The 19,166-nt window shown below is 36.0% G+C and overlaps 1 protein-coding gene and 1 long non-coding RNA gene across 5 annotated transcripts in view; one reads left to right on the forward strand and one right to left on the reverse strand.

The window, feature by feature from the left end:
• The window catches only part of LOC116866868, a 213,582-nt gene extending 212,888 nt beyond the window's left edge, over window positions 1-694 (reverse strand). Inside the window, exon 1 of the long non-coding RNA XR_004382494.1 lies at window positions 78-694. This is a non-coding gene — a long non-coding RNA (uncharacterized LOC116866868). The remainder of the gene's footprint in view (window positions 1-77) is intronic.
• Window positions 695-923: 229 nt separating this feature from the next.
• ORC4 (origin recognition complex subunit 4) overlaps window positions 924-19,166 on the forward strand; it is a 97,407-nt gene continuing 79,164 nt past the window's right edge. For 3 of the 4 annotated variants that reach the window (XM_032856113.1, XM_032856112.1, XM_032856111.1), the window contains exon 1: window positions 925-942. The gene's annotated coding sequence lies outside the window, so the exon portion shown is untranslated. Of the gene's footprint in view, window positions 943-19,166 lie in introns of all 4 variants that reach the window. The other variant, XM_032856110.1, reaches the window with a different exon arrangement.

Raw genomic sequence — 19,166 nt, forward strand, 5'->3', positions numbered from 1 at the left:
TGGTTTGGTGCTACTGTTGCCCCGGAGTTAAAGTCAGAGCCAGAGGAAGGCAATGAAGCCCCCACAGACACACTTACCTTTCCTGCCCCCCACTTTTGAGTGCCTTCCCTGGAGCTGTGGAGGATGACACAAAGGGTAATAAAGGGGGGGGAGTGGAGGAGGAGGAGGCGAAGGAGGAGGAGAGCTGGGGAAGTGGCTGCTCCTGGGTGTAGTGAGATGTCTCCAGCCAGGGCCAAGCAGCAGCAGCAGTAGCAGCAGCAGCAGCAGCAGCAACAGCAGCAGCAAAGGGTCTGTGTTGCTAAGAGGCTTTTGGTCTCTTTCTCTCCTCCTCTCACGGCCGAAGAGGAGGAGGGTGGAGGGGGCTCGGGAGGGAGGCTAGTGGAGGGGTGAGGGGGTAGGAGTCGTGGATGGGGGTTTTCGAAGAAGAAGAAACTCCTTCTTCTTCTTTCTCAGGCTCAATCCCCCTCTCAGGTCTCAGGGCTGGAGGGTGGGGGAAGGAACTCAGCCGCCTTCCCCCCACCCCCCTCAATTCAAGGTTGAAGTGGGGTAAAATTAGTGTCCTGTCCCTTTAAAAATAGAAATAAAAGGTGCCCCCCCTCTGCCACTGCCTCTCTCTTCATCATCAGCTGCTGCTGCTGCTGGGGTCTCTCTGCTGGGGGGGGGGAGGGGGGGTTCGGGTAGAAGAGACGGGAGGCTCTCACTGCGCATGTCCCTCCCTGACGGGAGGCTGGTTGGTTGAAGGCAGGAGGAGGGGGAGGGGAGGAAATGATATGGTTTCCCAGAAGGCTCCGAGGCACTTGCGACCCGGAAGACATTGTAGCAGGGGGTAGAGGGGCGGGGGCGGGGAGTAGGAGGAAGTCGCTACTCTTTAACACCCCGTGCCCCCCTCCTCTCTCCCAAGGGAAAGCGGAGGAACGGAAGTGGGCGTGGACGGAGACGCAAGTAAGTCACGTGTTTGGGCGGGAGTGGGGCGGGGTGGGAGACGCGGTGCGTGCGCGGGGAATGTCGGGAGAAGTGGTGTACCGTTGGCAGTAGCAGGTGAAGCTGAGCAGACTACGCGGTGAGTGGGCCATGAAGCGGTGCCTGTTGTCGCTAGATTCCTGCTCTGCCCTGGTAAAGGCAGACTTTTCTGTGAGAGGTAACATGGGGCAGTCTAGCCTGAAAACGAAAGCCAGGGTCGCCAGTGGCGAAAGGCAAATCGAAAAGAATGAGGACCGAAGGTTGCGGAGACTGGAAATGCGGGAAGGGGCAGGCTTGTCTAGGCCAGGCAGGCCCCTCCTGTCTCGTGGCCTTCCTGTGGGGCTGTTGACGAATCCCTGACGCCTGCAGGGATTCCTCAAGAGAGCAGATCTCTGGCGGGTGTTGACTACACCCGGTGGTGATGAGGAAATTTGATCCTGCTGCTAAAAAGAAATGGGATCTGTGGAGCTTCTGCAGATGACTGTTGACTATTTCTTCAGCTCAGAGCAGGAGGAGAGAAAAGCTCCGTGTGTGAATTTTGACAACTTCGGGCATTAGATGCATTACTTGCATTGGGTATTATGACCATCTTTCCGTACTTCGCTATGCTCCTTGGAATTCTGGAGTGGTTTTGGGGAGGAGGGAGCAAGCTGGGAAGTCTTGAATGGAATTTCCCTCCCATATCTTGGCGTTGTTGCTGCAGCACAATGCTTCTGCTTGTTCTGAGAAAAGGGATATGGGATGGTGTAGTCGTCGATGTTGTTACGGTTTATAGAGAAGGGACATAAAATTCTCTTTCTCTAGTGTAGATGAGAGATATTTTAAGTGGGCATTTTGTTTTAAGTTTCTTTGGTTACTAGTCTCAGATGGTTTCTCAATTAAATGCCACCTATTTTTTCTGGAAATGTTTCCCTCATAAGATAATAATTTAAACTACTAAAGAATTAATGAATTTACATTAGTAAGCCTTTCTTTCTTTCTTTTTTTTTTAGTAAAATATCACCATTTCTTTTTCATACTCATTTCATACAATCTTAGCTAGAGCCATTGCTGTCTTTCAGTTATCTTCTTTGGTAAAAGTACTTTGAAAGATGATCACTCTTTATAGTTTCTTCTAAGACCAGTAATCTAAAATTTCTCATTTTGTTGTATTGGTATTATTTAATTCTGTAATGAGTTCTTTAGGAATACGCTGTCAATTAAAGTTGCTACTTCTCTACATTTTACTTATGTTTTGGCAGTGGACCCTATTTATACACTATTGCCTAGTGCTTCTTTCTTGTGTGTAGTTTATGAAACGGAATTAAAAACTAGACTCTTGTGCCTTAAAATTTTGTTTGTATTGCAACATTTACCACTTTATAAAAGAAAAAAAATTAGAGCAAAGCAATATAAGTGCCTTCAGTAACATTTAAATTTTTTTATGTTAAGATACTAAATATGCAAAAAATGCACAAATCATAGGTATGTAGTATAATGAATAATTACTAAGTCAACACCTTGGTGATCACTACCAAAGTCAAGAACTAGAACATTCTTGGCATTGGAGACCAACTCCTGCCCCCATCCATTCTTGAATATTATGCTCACCGCTTCCAGAGGTTAACACTAACTGAATTTTTATTGTAATTATTTCCTATTTTTATTTCAAGTATTTTTGTAACCACCGATGTTGGCATTCCTACACGATGTAGATGAATTTTGCCTATATTTTACCTATGTGAAAAGATTATACATTATGTACTACTTGCCTCTTGTGCATCAGTATTTAACTTTGTTAGTGCATTTAGCTGTAGTACATGTTTTTTTCATTTTTATATAGTAATGTCTGTAGTAAGTGGTGTGTAGTAAGTCCTTTTATTAATAAACCACAATTAATTAGTCTAAGTTTAATGGACATTTGGATTGTGTCTAGAGTTTAGCAATTATAAGCGATCCTACTATGAATGTACTTATGCATGTATTTTTATGCACATAGCATTTATTTTTGTACGGTGTAGATTATGCCAAACTTTCCCAAAATAGATCAATTTATACTCCTACCAACAGTATATGATACATAACTTTTTTCAACAGTGTCACCTACAGTTGACATTTTTCATTTTTGCCACATGATGAATGTGGCTTATTATTGTTTTAATTTACAGTGCTCTGGTTATTAATGACTTTGAGCATTTTGTAAAAAATTTATTGGCTATTTCAGTTTCTTGTGTGGAATGTCGTTTCTTTACCACAGTGTTTCTGTTGGTGTCTATGTTTTACTTAAAGATTTGACCAGTGTGGCAAATATTTTCTGTGTGCTTGGAACATTTCTTGCTTCCTGGATGATTTTCTCTTCATTTCATTTTTTTACTGGCTTATATGCCATTAGTATTATTTTAAATTTATTTGTAATTTTAACTCAGAGTAAGAGTTTCTATACCATAGCTCGCTTGTGGCTGGTCATGGACAACTTGAAATGTGGTTAGTGTTGCTGAGGAACTGAATTTTTAGTTTTATGTATTGCTAATTTAAATTTGGAAAATTGATACTTAATTTGGTTGTTGAAAAGCCCTTAAGTATGTTTGGAACAACTTGGATATGTAAACGTACTTTTCAATTGGAAACTATAAAAATAAAGGTCAAACATTTCTGATGACAATTTAGCACCTGAATTGTCATGTTCTATAAATGTCAAATTGCAGATTTCTGAAACTTAGTATGAAAACAATAGAATAATTTAGCTTTTTATTATAACTGCATGTTGAAATTATAATAAACTAATTTTACCTTTTTTTTATTTCTTTTTTTTTTATAATTTTATTTTTTATAAACATATATATATATATTTTTTTGTCCCCCAGGGGTACAGGTCTGTGAATCTCCACGTTTACAAATTTCACAGCACTCACCATAGCACATACCCTACCCAATGTCCATAACCCCCCCCCACCCCCCCTCCCCCCAGCAACCCTCAGTTTGTTTTGTGAGATTAAGAGTCACTTATGGTTTGTCTCCCTCCCAATCCCAACTTGTTTCATTTACTCTTCTCCTACCACATTAACCCCCCATGTTGCATCTCCTCTCCCTCATATCAGGGAGATCATATGATAGTTGTCTTTCTCTGATTGACTTATTTCGCTAAGCATGATACCCTCTAGTTCCATCCACGTTGTCGCAAATGGCAAGATTTCATTTCTTTTGATGGCTGCATAGTATTCCATTGTATATATATACCACATCTTCTTTATCCATTCGTCTGTTGATGGACATCTAGGTTCTTTCCATAGTTTGGCTATTGTAGACATTGCTGCTATAAACATTCGGGTGCACGTGCCCCTTTGGATCACTACGTTTGTATCTTTAGGGTAAATACCCAGCAGTGCAATTGCTGGGTCATAGGGTAGTTCTATTTTCAACATTTTGAGGAACCTCCATGCTGTTTTCCAGAGTGGTTGCACCAGCTTGCATTCCCACCAACAGTGTAGGAGGGTTAATTTTACCTTTTTTAATGTAGATACTAGAAAATTTTAAATTATGTATATGCGCGGTATTGTATTTCTCTTGGACAGTACTGTTCTTACCATCAACATTCAGTTACATATGCCTGTATTTTTACCATTTTCGGTCTTCATTAATTTTTGCATCTCTCAGTTTTCTTTGAAAATCTTTTTTGTTTTGCTTTTAATACTGTTTAGAGTATCTTTAATACAGTTGTACCGAAGGCGAGTTATCTTAATTTTTTGCTTACCTTACAGTGTCTTGTTTCATCTTCAATCTTGAAGAATGTTTTGGGTCTTTTAAACTGTAGACTTTGGTTGTTTTTCAGAATCTTGAAGATAACGTTCCACTATGGGTTTTTGCTTTTTGAATTTTTTTAGCTTCCATTAGTGATTTGAGAAGTCAGCTGTTAATCTAATACTTGCTGCTTTGAAAGAAATCTCTAAAAAATGTTTTCTTTAAGTTTTCTGCTATTTCCTTATGATATTTTGGATAGAATTCTTTTTCCTGTTTTGGGTTGAGGTGCTTAAATCTCTGGATCAGTGTCTTTTTAAGAAGTAAATGACCCAATTTTTTACTGTTTCTAACTACTTGCTAAAAATTACAGTTGTGGCTTTTGTTGGCCCAGTATTGGTTTTTTGTTGTTTTTAACTGATAATTTCAGTTTCTTAATTTTTTTAAGGGTCTGTTTCTGCTGGTTCATGATTTTTTCCTTGTGTGACTATGTCCGAGTTGTTGGATATGAAAAATTACAGGATTATTTAAGTTTTAGGATTATGGTATGTACTTTAGGAAGGCATGTTTTCCTGGGAAAGTTGATTATGCATGCTACCAGTCCCAAGTCACTTAGTTCATGTTCGACTTCAGATTACTTGTTTTATACACACACACATGCACGCATGCACACACACACGCATGCACTAGTTAGCAGGGCTTCAAGTCATGAGTCATATGAGTTCTGTTTTCCATCTAGTTTCTCCCTGATCCTGATGATGTTGCTCTTAGGATCTCAACTTAATTTGGGTGATGATATATTTGCATCCCACTTTCGGTGGGTCCTGTGCTTTGATTTTTTTTTTTTTTTTTTCCTCGTAGCCTAGGAAAGCTACCAGCAGCGCAGCCCTTCTGTTTTCTCAGTCTGTGGGTCTGCCCATCCAGGGCTCTAACTAAATCCTGAGATCATGACCTGAGCTGAAATCAAGAGTCAGACGCTTAATTGAGTCATCCAGGTGCCCCCAAGTTAGTTAAAATTTAGAAAAGTTTCAAGTAGTTTTTGAGTTAATAGTTTAAACTATTATATGTAAAATGTAAAAGTTTAAATAGTTTAAAATGTAAAAGAACATGTTCTTGAAATATTAACTACTTCTACATGGCTTATTAAAAACAAGTTTAACTTATCACAAGTTTATTTTATCACAAGTTTATTCTCCAGAGTGTGTCCCACCAGAGTTGTACCATGGTGGACAGAAATGGTTGGGCCTTTATCCCCACATCTTCCTAAGCCCCAGGAGGGTGTGATGTTGGACAGGGTGGCTGTTAAAGCCCCCATATCCCCATCTCTGGGGAAAACAGTTTTTATACTTTTTTGGTCTGATTTTTTGGTATTTAACTCCATATTTCCAAGTAACATATGCTACCACTTAATCTTTCCATTTTAGGTACTATCTGTTGACTTCCTCTGTGGATGGTGTAAATTTAGGTTTTTCCCACAAATACCCATGCCCTCTCCCAGCATTCCAGTGATACCTTAGTTTTTGGTAGATAACCATTCTATGTCTGTATAGTTTCTCAATATTTATGATTAATTCAGTCCCCCAAACTCTGCATGTTATCAGCATCTCCTCTCCACAGGTTCAGAAGTTTTTATTGTTGTTTGTTGTTGTTGTTGGTTTGTGTTGTTGTTGTTCAACTAGTTCAACCATCATTGAGAATTTCTCTTAGAACATTCTGATCTCCAGTTTAGGCTGGCTGCTTGATATGGCTGCCCCTCATGCAACTTGTCTCTATCCTGTGATGTATCCTCTCTTACATCCCATGTAATTCTTTGCTTGTGTTAATTTTTGCATCTCTGAATTTTCTTTGGGGATCTTTTTTTCTTTTGTTTGAGTACACGCTTTTAGAATTTCTTTAACTTAGGTTATCATCATTAAAGGGTTAATAGTTATCTATTAAGATTAATAATTGATTTTGTTCGGTCACAGTCTCCAGTAGCTAAGTGGCAGATGTTTTGAGGTGTTCTGTACCTCTGAATGTCTTTAGGTTGCCCTAACTTAGTTTGAGTGTAGGATTCTAAGTTGGAAATGTTTTTCTTCAGAATTGCAAAGTAATCCTTAGTGTTTGATATAAAGTTTGAAGCTGTATTTTCAACAATTTGCAGTTCACTTTTTTATTCCTAGTGGAAGCTCCTGTACCCTTTTTTTTTTAATATTTAATTTATTTATTTGACAGAGAGATCACAAGTAGGCAGAGAAGCAGGCAGAGAGAGAGGAAGAGAAGCAGGCTCCCTGCTGAGCAGAGAGCCCGATGTGGGGCTCGATCCCAGGATCCTGGGATCATGACCTGAGCCAAAGGCAGAGGCTTTAACCCACTGAGCCACCCAGGCGCCCTCCTGTACCCTTTTTGTTTGAAGCTTATAGAAGATTCCTTTGTTGTAGCTAGTGTTCTGAAATATCACGGTGATGTGAGGTGAGTTGTGAGTCTATAGGCATCCACTTTGCTGTGCATTTCATGGGTTCTTTTGTCTGGCAACTTGTATTCCTTAGTTCTGAGAAGGTTTCAGATACTTCTGCTCTGATTTCCTTGCCTGTGTTTTTGGCTCTGAAATTGCAATTAGACATTATATTCTTAGATGTATTTCTTCTCTCCCATATTTGATCTTCTCCCAGTCCTTTGCTTTACAGTTTCTTGAATACTTACTTGATTTCTTTAAACATTCAGACTTTAATTTCTATTGTTTTGTTTTTAATTTCCAGTACTTTTTTTGATCTCTGCATTTTTTTAAATGGCATCCTGATTATTTTTCTCTTTATGAATTTAATTAAAGTTACATTTTAAAGTTTATTTCTGCCTACTTTCTTATCTCCAAGTTATCCTTTCTGTTAGGATGCTCTAAAGGCTTTCATCTTAGAGGCTTTCCTCAGCTATCTTGTGATCCTTGGTTGTGTGTTCAAATTTGTATAAAGAGCCTTAAGAAGCTTTTTCATGCTCTCTGAATTTGGCTGAGCCTTGCTTAAATGCTAATGGATCAACCTTTGGGAAGATTTCTCTGCAGCATATTTGGTGGGGGAATCCTGATACCCACTTTTTTGCTGTTATTTGGAAGCCTTTTCTCTTGGGCTAATAAGAGCCCAATGAAAAGAATTTTCCAGTCTCTTGCCTCTAAGTCAGTGGTTCTCAGCTTTGACAATATGACCCCCAGGAGACATTTGGCAATGTCCAGAGACATATCTGATTGTTAAGGGTGAATTGCTATTGAAAATCAGTGGGTAGAGACTGCAGGTGCTGTTGAGTATCCTACAATGCATAGGACAGCCACCTACAACAAAGAATTAGTTCAAAAATGTCATTAGTGCCTATTGTGAGAAACCCTGTTCATGGCATAAGCCTGAGATCCAGGTGAAAACAGCACAAGAATCACATTTGATATTGTTTTAAAAGATTTTATTTAGTGATAGAGTGAGCAAGCAGGGCCAGGGAATGGGGGAGGAGCAGAAGGAGAGGGACAAACAGACTCCACGGAGCCCTACATGGGGCTCCTTCCCATGACCCTGGGATCATGATCTGAGCTGAAATCCAGAGTCAGCTGCTCAACCAGCTGAGCCACCCAGGCGCCCCTGACTTTTTTTTTTTTTTTTTTTTAATGATACTCTGATCTGCTGTGCCTGGTTATTTCCCAATGTAAATTTCTTCTGTTACTGTATAGAACCTTGTCTTTTGAAGGCGAGAGATAGAGGTCTCCATTTAATTTTAACTGTCTTATCACTTCAGTTTTTTGAAGATGAATTCTAGCCCAAATTAAAATACTGGTTATTAAGTGATCTTGTTGTTACTTGTTTATTCTGTTTGAATAGGATTGACCAATGAGACGTTTTATGGAATGCTTAAGTTTGAAAATGAGATATAAGTTGAACGTTATGAATAAAAATGTAGATAAAACCTGGAATTTACAGTTCTTCCCCTTCTTCTATTTCAGTTTTATTCCTCCTTTTCACTCCAGATTCTTTCCTAGGTGCTTGTCTTCAAAGAAGCATCTGTTGGGAACGCCAGAGTTTTCTTTCATCTCTTTTTTCCCCTTAATATCACATTCTTCTCCCAGTGTCCCTTCTCATCTTCAGTAAAAACACAATAAAATTTTAGATATTTTACTGCTTCTTTGATTAATATGGCAATGAAATTACTATTAAGTTTTAACCAAAAGATTGAGGTCAGAGTTGGCAAGATTAAAGGTCCAAGTGTGTTAGTGGTGGACTTGTATATTTTCGCTTTCTCTCATATGTTTTCATCTTGACACCATTATAAAAATGTACATTTTTTTTATATAGATGACCTAGAAATGTCAACTTACATTGTTTTCCCAAAATAATCACGTTTAGATTTGTGTATGTCTTAGTTATTTTAAAATGGATAAAACCCAAAAATATTTTCTTTAAAAGCTGTGTTGCAACTAGTAGCCATTAGACCTCTGTTGTTTGAATCATGTCTAGTGGGCATGTTCTCATATATATTCTTACTTTCATATGTAAATGTTCTATTCTTCTAATTTAAGAATAAAAACAAGCAGATGAATTAGTTTTAAAATATTTTTAAAGTAGTTAATATTTCCTTTGACTCACATTATTGTTTAGCAAACATTCCCATAGGGTCATATTCTCCCAAGGCAGATTTTGCCCATACATTGTATTCTACAGAGATTTTTACTTCATTTTATAGGTTGCCTGTTGTACTGACTTGAAAGTGACTATTTTTTTGTATTTACATTTCATTTTCACATAAGTTTGTGTTCCCACCTGGGTTTTTCACAAATTGTCATTAAAAAGAGTAGAGTTTGGGTCTGTATTTTCCCATGTGTTTTGGGATTACCATAATTGACAGCAGGGAAAAGTGAAGGTTGTGACTTTGATCAATCCTTTCTTTCTTTGTTTTTCTTTTTGGATTTTTTAAAATTAATAGACTCATTTTTTAGAGCTGTTTTAGGACTTATAGAAAAATTGATCTGAGAGTACAGCAAATTCCCATATATTCCCACTGGCCTAGCTTTCCTACTATTAACCCAGTTTACCTTATTGTTAACATCTTGCCTAGAGTGATGTGTTTTTTGCAGTTGATGAACCAGTATTGATATGTTATTATTAAGGAAAATTCAAAGTTCTTTGTATGTTTTAGATACCAGTCTTTTATCATATATGTATTTTGCAAATATTTTTTCTGTCTGTGGCTTGTCTTAACAGTGTCTTTCACAGGGCAAAAGTTTTTAATTTAAATAAAATTCTCTCCATCAGTGTTTTCTTTCCTGGATTGTGCTTTTGATGTTGTATCTAAAAATTCATTGCCAGGGATGCTTGGGTGCCTCAGTCAGTTAAGAGTCTGATTCAGTCTCAGCTCAGGTCTTGATCTCAAGGCCATGCGTTCAAGCCCCACATTGGAGTCCAGTGCGGAGCCTACTAAAAACAAACAAACAAACAAACAAACAAAGAAAACACTGCCAAACACAAAGTAACAGATTTTTTTACTATGTTCCTTTTTAGAAGTTGTATAGTGATACACTTAACTTATGGATTTATTATCCATTTAGTGTTAATTATTGTGAAATGTTTAAGTTCTTTGCCAACTCAGTTTTTTGCCCGCATATGTTCACTTTTTCCAGTACCATTAGACTTTATTTGTTGAATTATCTTCTTTGTCAAAGATATTTATGTGAGTCTGTATCTGACTTTCTGTTATGTTCCATTTATTTATTTTTCTGTCCTTCCACCATTGCCACACTGTGCAGTTGACCCCTGAACAACCCAGGTTGCAACCCCCTGTACAGTTTAAAATGAGTGTATAACTTTTAATTCCCACCCCCAAACTTAACTACTAAGAGCCTACTATTGACTGGAAGCTTTACATATAACATAAGCAGTTTGTAACATGTATTTGGTTTCTAGTATGTAATATATGCTGTATTCTTAAAGTAATCTAGAGAAAAGAAGGTGTTATTAAGAAAATCATAGGGAAGAAAAAAGACACTTTCAGTACTGTACTGTATTTGTATATTTTAAAAAGTGTGTGTAAATGGACCCAAGTAGTTCAAACTCTGGTTGTTCAAAGGTCAGTTGTATATATTAGCCTAGCTTTATAGTAAGTCTTGTAGTGGGGTAGTTTCCAATCTCAACCTTTGTTCTAGTGTAGTATTGTGTTGGCTTTTCAGTGCCTTTATCCTTTCCATGTAAACTTTAACATCAGTTTATTTATCGACAGAATAACTTGAGAATTTTGATTGGGATTTCATTGAATCTATAGATCAAGATTGGAAGAACTGACATAATAACAATACTGAGTCTTCTTATGCATCTAAATGGAGTATCTGTGCATTTATTTAGTTCCTCTTTGTTTTTTTTTTTAATCAGAGTTTTATAGTTTTCTTTATGTAGAACCTGTATGTTGTCAGATTTATATCTATATTGTGGGATTTTTCTTTTTTGGTACTAATATAAATGGTACTGTGTTTTTAATTTCAAATTCCAGTTCATTATTGGTGTATAGGAAAGCAGTTGACACTGGTATATTAACTTTGTATCTTGAACTTTGCTTCAGTAGTTTGTGTGTGTACATTCTTTCGGATTTTCTGCATACATGATCTGTCATCTGCAAACAGCGTTTTTTTTTTTTTTCTCCCTGTCTGTATACTTTTTATTTCCTTTTCTTGTCTTACTGCATTAGCTATGGGTTCAAGTAACATTTTGCACCAGTGGTGATCCTTGTTCTTGATGAGTGGGAAAGCAGGCAGTTTCTCAATATGAAAAGTGTTAGCTAGATTTATTTATTTATTTATTCATTTTTTTTTTCCCCATTGAAAAAGTTTCCTTCTATTCCTAGTCATTCTTTTTTTGGCTTCCGTTTGACTTAGTTTTTGTTTGTTTGTTTTTTGAGAGAAAGAGACAGAGTATGTAAATGTGCTGCGGGGGAGGGCAGAGGAAGAGGGTGAGAGAGAATCTTTAGCAGGCTTTGCCTCTGGATGCTGGGCTCAATCGCATAACCCTGAGATCATGACCTGAGCTGAAATCAAGAGTTGTACACTTAACTGACTGAACCATCCAGGTTCTCCAATTCCTAGTGTATTTTTGAATGGGTGTTGGATTTTGTGAAATGTTTTTTCTGCATCTCTTGATAAAATATTTTTTTATCCTGTTGATGTTGTGGATTACATCATTTGCTTTAGGAATGATGAATGAGCCTTGCATACCTGGAATAAATCCCACTTATTTTTTTATGTATAATTATTTTTATACATCTTGTGATTGAATTTGTTAATTTGTTGAGAATTCTTGCATCTGTATTTATGGAAGATAATGGAATATAGTTTTTCTTTCTTGTAATGTCGTTATCTGGTTTTCTTATTAGGGAATAATGCTTACCTCATACAATGAGTTAGAATGTGTTCCTTCGCCTTTATTTCCTGGAAGAGACTTGATATCATTTGTAAAGAATTGGTATCATTTCTTCCTTAAATGTTTGGTAGAGTTTACCAGTGGACCTATCTTGGCGTGTTAAGTTCTGTTTTGTAAGGTTATTTACTTATTCACCTTCTTTAGTACATATAAATGTATTCAGATTACTTATTTTTTCTTGTATATATTTTATTAGGTTGTGTCTTTCAAAGAATTGGTCTGTTTTATCGAGGTATCAAATTTGTGGGCATAGTTCATAATTTTCTCTTATCATCATCTTAAGGTTTATAGGGTCAGTACTGATGGTCTTGCTCATTTCTGATATTAATCATTTGTGTCTTTTTAAAATCTTTTGTTCTTTGCCTGGCAAGATGTCAATAAATTTTAAATTTAAACTGAGCCAATTATTTTGTTAATTTTCCTGATTGATTTCTGATCTAATCTGTATTATTTCTTTTGCATAGTTTGGTTTGAATTTGCTTTTCTTATTTTAGTTTCCTAAGGTAGAAACTTAGATTATTGATATTTTAGGTCTTTTTTTTTCCTGTTCTGATAATGTGTGTTCAGTGCTGTAAGTTGTCCTCTAAGTACTGCTTTTGCTGTATCTCTTATATTTTGTTGAGTTCCGTGTGCATTTTCATTTCCTTCCCAATTTTTATTTTTCTTGATTTTTCTTCTTTGGCCCATGTGTTTTTTAGAAATGTGTTGTTTAATCTCTTATGATATTTTATTGGTCTCTATTATTTGTTTTTAGTTTAATTTCATCATAATGTTAGAGCGTACTTTATATAATTTCTGTTCTTTCAAATGTGAGGTGTATTATATGGTTCAGAATGTGGTCTTCATTGGTGAATGCGCATATGAGTTTGAGAGGAACGTGTATTTTGTTCTTGCTGAATGCAATATTTTATAAATATCAATTAAATTCATTTGACTGATGGTCATGTTCAATTCAGGTATGTCTTTCCTGATTTTCTATCAGTTACCAGTAGATATTGAGGTCTCCAAATGTAACAGTAATTCATCAGTTTCTTCTTACATTTCTATCACGTTTTTACTTCGTATATTTTGATCCTCCATTAGGCGTGTACACAAGGATTATTATATCTTATTGGAGAATTAACTTTTATCCTTTACCCTTTATTCCTGATATGTCTGCCTTCTTCTTCTGTACTTTCATCTGTTTCATTATATTTAAAATAGGTCTCTTGGAGACCACATATTATTGGGTCTTGTTTTTATACCCATTCTGAAGTCTCTTTTTCATTTGTTGTATTTACTTCAACAACTGATATTTAAAGTCCTTACTGATATAGTTGGATTAATAGCTACCAGGTTTATTGCTGTTTTCCCTTTGTTGCCTTGTTCTTTGTTTATTTTTTTGTCCTCTACTCTTTTTCTGCCTTCTCTTATTTTGAGCATTTTACATTATTCAGGGCTTTTCCCTCTCTCTCCCAGGATATATTATACTTTTAAAAAAATTTCTCTCAGTGGTCTTGGTACAATTGCTATGTACATATGTGAACAATCCAAACCCATTTTCAAAAAACAATACACCATTTAATGGTTAGTAAAAGTATCATGTAACAGGGTATTTGTAATTTCGTACTCCAGTTCCTTATGACATTTTTGCTATAATCATGTGTATATTGTTAAGCATACAGTATAGCAGCATACTTTATTTCTCTTTTAATGTTTATGATTTTTGATTCATTCTTAGAAATTTCCATCTTTGCTATAAAATGCCCATCTGTAATTGCAGGTTACCTTTTTTCTCCATTAGAGCCCTTAACATACTAGTCACAGTTGTTCTATACTTCCTGTCTGTTAATTTCAAAAATCTTTGCTACATCAAAATTTTTGTCACAGAATTTCAAAATTCTGTCTCTTTAAGCTGTACCTTTTTTTTTCTTTTAGTATGCCTTGTAACATTATGTTAAGCAGAATTGTACTGTGTATAAAGAACTGAGGTAAATAAGTCTTTAGTGTGAGGTTTTTGTATTTATTCAGCTTAAAGGTAGACTGTGTTTATTGTTTGCTGTTTATTGTTAACCCATAGGTGTTAGAAGCTGAAATTTGCTTTTGTGTTTTTGCTTTTGTCTCCATCATTTTCTTTGGAATTCCCAGAGATTTCATAAACAGGCTCTGAGCATTCTTCTTTCACTTGTAAATCCCTGCTTTAATACGGGAGCCCTTTTAATATGGTAGGAAGATCTTGGGGAGGGGAAGCATTATATATTCCTATAATTAGATTTTAGATTTTATTCTGTGTGAGAGTCTTTGCCCTTGGGCTATGACCTGTACAGGTACTTCTCAGCACCCCCCCCCCCCCGCATAAATACACACTGGTTACCCCCTTTAGGTGAGTCAGGTAGGCAAGAAGAGGCTTGAGTTTGCTATTTCTCTTCCCCAGGTCAGTTAGGGTCTGGTGAAATAGCTTGCTTTGTGGGCAAGCCTTGTTAGGGATAGAATCCCTGTTAAAACAGGAGGAAATATTTTTCTAATCCTCTCTGCAAACTTAATAGGGTTCCTGGAGGTAAAACTCAGAAAAGTAAGGAGTTTTCCCTAAGACTGGGCCCTCCTGGAGTTTTTAACTTTTAAACTTAATCAATATTGAGTCTCCAGCAATTTGTCCATTGCGTTTTAAGTTTTCATACTTTGGAATTGCTTCCAGTGCAGTATCTGTTCCTGGGCTTCTGCTCCAGTAAGCTGTGATTCTTTATGCCTGTGTATATTTAATATTGGAAGAAACAGTTGTGCCCTAAGACCTCATTCTTACAGATCTTAGATCTTAGAGTTGTTTTTTCAGTTTGTTCAGGTTTTCTTTTGCTGTGAGGACAGGAGTGTCAACCTTCAAGCTCCTTAAATGCTGGACAGAAAGCGTTGGTCTTTATTGAACAAACAATTGTGGGGGTGCTTGTGTTTGTTTATTTTAAAACCAAATCAGTCAAGATTATGGTTGAAGAGTAATTGTTTTTCATTATGTGTGTATCATAGCATAGTTAGCTTCCTACCCCTGGATATTTAATTTTCCTTTTTATAATCAGATATATTAAACATTTTTATAGCTAGGTATTTGTGTATGTCTGTAACTGTTTCTTTTGAGTACATTTCTGGAAGTGGAATTGGAAGATTCAAGTCTGTATAAAATTGAGTCTTCCAGTAATATGTTTGTACTACCATTCTGTGTTGCTTGCATTATCCACAACCTCACCAATACAGACTATTGTTTTAACTCAAGAGCAGACATTTTAATCTATATGCCAAAAATTATATAATTTAATCTTTTAAAATTTAGTTTTAATGAGAAAGAACTGCATTTTATTTTTATTCACTTTTTTAAGATTTTATTTATTTGAGAGAGAATGGAAGTAAGAGAGAGCTATGAGAGGGGAGAAGGTCAGAGGGAGAAGTAGGCTCCCTGGGACTCTGGGATCATGACCTAAGCCGAAGGCAGTGGCTTAACTAACTGTGCCACCCAGGCACCCCAAGAACTACATTTTAAAGATGAAATTTACTTTGTTCACTTCCTAAGCTTTTTTTGTTGTTCAAGTATAGTTAACATACAGTTACTACTTTAAGGTGTATAACATGATTCAACACTGTACCTTCTCATTGCCCATCAAAATAAGTGTAAGCTTTATCTCCTTTACCTATTTTAACCATCTTCCAACCCACCTACTCTCTGGCAACCACCAGTTTGTTCTCTGTACTTAAGAGTTTGATTTTTTGTCTCTTTTTTTTCTTTGTTTTGTTTCCTAAATTCCACCTATGAGTGAGGTCTTATGGTATTTGTCTTTTTCTGGTTGACTTATTCACTTAGTGTTATATCTTACAGGTTCATCCACATTGTTGCAGATGACAAGATCTCACTTTTTCTTCATGGCTGAGTGATGTTCCATTATATTATGTATATATATTCCAATATATATGTCCACCACATCATCTTTATCCATTCATCTGTGGATGGACAGTTGGCTTGCTTCCATATCTTGGCTATTGTAAATAATGCTGCAATAAATACAGGGGTATATATATCTTTTTTAAATTAGATTTTTATATTTTTTGAGTTATTACCTAGTAGTGCAATTACTAAATCATTTGGTAATTGTATTTTTAATATTTGAAGAACTTCCATACTGTTTCCACAGCAGCTGCACCTGTTTGCATTCTCACCAGCAGTGCATGAGGGTTCCTTTTTCTCCACATCTTTTCCAATACTTGTTGTGTCTTATATTTCAGATTTTAGCCATTTGACAGGTATAAAGTGAGAGGTTTTTGTGGTTTTAATTTGCATTTCTCTGATGATTAGTGGTACTGAATGTCTTCTCATATATTTGTTGACCATTTGTATGTCTTTGGAAAAATGACTACTCAGGTCCTCTGCCTACTTTTTAATTGGGTTTTGTTTTTTTGGTTTGAGTTGTGTAAGTTCTTTATATATTTTGTGTGTGTGTGTGTGTGTGTATATATATATATATATGTATGTATATAAATCTTTTATTAGATATATCATTTGTAAATTTCTTCTCCCATTCAGTAGGTTGTTGTTTAATTTTTATTTATTTATTTATTTATTTATTTATTTTTCTGTGCAGAAGCTTTTTATTTTGGTTTAGTTCCACTAGTTCAATTTTGCTTTTGTTTCCCTTGCCAGAGGAGACCTATCTAGAAAAATGTTTCTATGGCCAATGTTAAAGAAATTACTGCCTGTGTTTCCTCCTAGGAATTTTATGGTTTCAGGTCTCCCATTTTAGATCTTTAATCCATTTTTATCTTACTTTTGTACATGTTGTAAAAAAGTGGTCCAGTTTCATTCTTTTGCATGTAGCTGTCCTGTTTTCCCAGCACCATTTATTGAAGAGATTGTCTTTTTCTTATTGTGTATTCTTACCTCCTTTGTCATAGATTAATTCACTCTAAAAGTGTGGGTTTATTTTTAGACTTTCTATTTTCTGTTGAACTTTTATCTGTGTTTGTGCCAGTACTGTACTCTTTGGATTACTACAGCATTGTTGTATACCTTGAAATCTGGGATTGTAACGTCTTCAGCTTTGTTCTTCCTCAAGATTGATTTGGCTATTCAGGATCTTTTGTGATTCCATACAAATTTTAGTATTATTCATTCTAGTTTTCTGAACAATGCTGTTGGTATTTTGATACGGATTTGCATTCAGTCTGTAGAATGTTTTGGGTTAGTATGCACACTTTAACAATATTAGTTCTTCCAGTCTGTGAGCATGGACTATCTTTTAATTTGTGTTGTCTTCAATTTCTTTCATCAGTGTATTATGGTTTCAGCATAACACACTTAATCTTAACTTTATTCCCAGGTATTTTATTAATCCTGGTGTAATTGTAAATAGGATTGTTCTTCTAATTTCTCTTTCTACTACTTCATTGTTAGTGTATAGAAATGCAACAGGTTTTTGAATGTTGATTTTGTATTTTCAGACTTTACTGAATTCATTTATCAGTTCTAGTAGTTTGGTGGAGTCTTTAGGGTTTTCTATATATAATATCATTTCGTATGTAAATAGTGAAAATTTTACTTCTTCTTTACCAATTTAGATACCTTTTCTTTATTTTCCTCAACTGAGTACTGTGGCTAGGACTTCCAGTACTATGTTGAATAAGATTGGTGGGAGTGGACATTCTTGTCTTGTTCCTGACCTTAAAGGGAGGGCTCTCAGGTTTTCCCCATTGAGTATGTTAGGTGTGGGTTTTTCATATATGGCCTTTATTATATTGAGTTTGTTTCATCAAAACCTATTTAGTTGAGAGTTTTTGTCATGACTGCAGGTGGTACTTTGTTAAGTGCTCTTTCTGCATCTATTGAGATGATCATATGGTTTATATCTTTCTCTTGTTAATGTGAAATATTATGTTGGTTGAGTTGCAAATTCTGAACCACCCTTGCATCCCTGAAATAAATCCCACCTGGTCATGGTGATTTTTTTTAATATATTGTTGTATTTCTTTTTGCTATTATTTTGTTGAGGCTTTTTGTTCCTGTGTTCATCAGAGGTATCAGCTTGTAGTTTTCTTTTTTTGTGGTACCTTTATTTGGTTACTCTCTTCTGTTTCTTGAAACAGTTTGAGAAAAATATTAACTCTTTTTTAAGTGTTTGATAGGATTCACCTCTGAAGTGGTCTCTTGGACTTTTTTTTTTTTTTTTTTAAGAATTTATTTATTTACTTTAGAGAGAGAGCACATGCATGCGAGCAGGAGGAGGGGCAGAGGAAGAGGGAGGGAAATAATCCTAAGCAAAGTGTGCCCTGAGTAGGGAGTCCAACACAGGGCTCCATGTCATTACCTGAGCCAAAAACAAGAGTTGGGTGCCCAACTGACTGAGCCATCCAGGCATCCCTGGTCTTGGACTTTTGTTTGTTGGGAGTATTTCGGTTACTAATTCAATTTCATTGCCAGTAATTGATCTGTTCGGATTGTCTTTCTTCCTGATTCAGTTTTGGTAGATTGTATGTTTCTAAGAATTTATCCATTTCTTTTAAGTAGTCCAATTTGTTGGCATATGATTTTTCGCAATGTCTTATAATTCTTTGGACATCTGTGATATCAGTTGTTACTTCTCCTTCATTTCTGATTTTATTTGAGTCCTCTCATTTTTTTGATGAGTTTGGCTAAAGATTTGTTGATACTATTGATCTTTTCAAAGAACCACCTCCTGGTTTCCTTGATCTGGTCTACTGTGTTTTTAGTCTCTGTTTTCCTTATTTTACTTTAATCTTTATTTCCTTACTTCTGCTGACTTTGGGCTTTGTTCATTCTTTAGCTAGCTCCTTTAGGTGTAAGATTAGATTGTTCAAGATTTTTCTTGGTTCGTGAGATAGGCCTACATTGCTATAAACTTCCCTCTTAGAATAGTTTTTGCCGCATCCCAAAGGTATGGATGTTGTGTTCAGTTTCATTTGTCTCCATGTATTTTTTTTCTCCTTGATTTCTTGGTTTACCCATTCATTGCTTAGAAGCATGTTATTTTGCCTCCATGTGTTTGTGTTCTCAAGACTTTTTCTTCTGATTGATTTCTTTTTTGTATTATTGTGGTTGGAAAAGAT

This window comes from Lontra canadensis, unplaced genomic scaffold (genome assembly GCF_010015895.1).
Source record: "Lontra canadensis isolate GAN:19392208 unplaced genomic scaffold, GSC_riverotter_1.0 scaffold11, whole genome shotgun sequence".
NCBI lineage: Eukaryota > Metazoa > Chordata > Mammalia > Carnivora > Mustelidae > Lontra > Lontra canadensis.